The sequence below is a fragment of the Trypanosoma equiperdum genome (assembly GCF_001457755.1).
Source record: "Trypanosoma equiperdum strain OVI genome assembly, contig: ctg_1653, whole genome shotgun sequence".
NCBI lineage: Eukaryota > Euglenozoa > Kinetoplastea > Trypanosomatida > Trypanosomatidae > Trypanosoma > Trypanosoma equiperdum.
The window spans coordinates 4318-4601 of record NW_027123675.1 but is presented as its reverse complement, the minus strand read 5'-3'; positions in this window follow the sequence as shown (position 1 = coordinate 4601).

Sequence of the window (284 nt, the reverse complement as noted above, 5' to 3'; positions counted from 1 at the left end):
TATACTTATTTCCATCACTAACTATAACATCATATCCATCCAAATGAATCACAATATCCTCATCACTTGCATTCTGTTACTGTAAAACTCCATAACCCATCTAGGCCTTTTAACATGGCTATACAAACCTCCCATTGCAATTGTAATAATTTCAACATTGATTAGTTTGGCACTCAATATCAGCCTACGCTGTCCTTGAGTTGCATGAGTTTGTATCACAACAACAAACACTCTAGGCTACTTAGGATAATTCTCTATAACATTATTTATACTGTCTACTTCAC